We start from the raw sequence: 605 nt of genomic DNA, 5'->3' as shown, positions 1-605 counted from the left end.
GTCCACCTCCTTGGCCGTCCCAGGGAGGGGTTTATATTCAGGGTCCTCGCAGTCTTTATCGAAATCCACCCTTTTTAGGGGGGACATAAGAATGAGAAGGGGGGGTCCCCTAAAAATCCAGACCCTACCCCTTCACGTACAAAGAACTTCCCCTCAAAAATCTGACCCCCCCCTTCTTTTTTTATTTGGGGTGCCTCAGCTCTGGAAGAGTGAACTCATCCCAGCCTGCAGCTGGTCGGTATTAGCATGGCGTGGTCATCATCGGCACCCCCAAAATTTGGGGGGGTCACCCCCTAAAATGGGGTCAGGAGTACCGTCAAGTGGGGTCAGGACATACCAAAATGGGACTGGGGCACCCCAAAACCCCCCTGAGAGGGGCTGGAGCACCCCCAAATGGGCCTGGGGCACCCCCAAATCACCCCAAAGAGGGGCTGGGGCACCCCAAGTCACCCTAAAGAGATCCTGAGGCACCCCAAGTCACCCTTAAGAGGAGCTGGAGCACCCCAAATCACTCCAAAATGGGGCTGAAGGACCCCAAAGCCCCCCAAAGAAGGGCTGGAAGACCCCAAAATTGGAGGGGGGGATGCAGAATCCCCCAAAACTCA

The sequence above is a fragment of the Cariama cristata genome, unplaced genomic scaffold (assembly GCF_000690535.1).
Source record: "Cariama cristata isolate BGI_N322 unplaced genomic scaffold, ASM69053v1 scaffold19152, whole genome shotgun sequence".
Lineage (NCBI taxonomy): Eukaryota > Metazoa > Chordata > Aves > Cariamiformes > Cariamidae > Cariama > Cariama cristata.
This window is presented reverse-complemented; position numbering follows the sequence as displayed.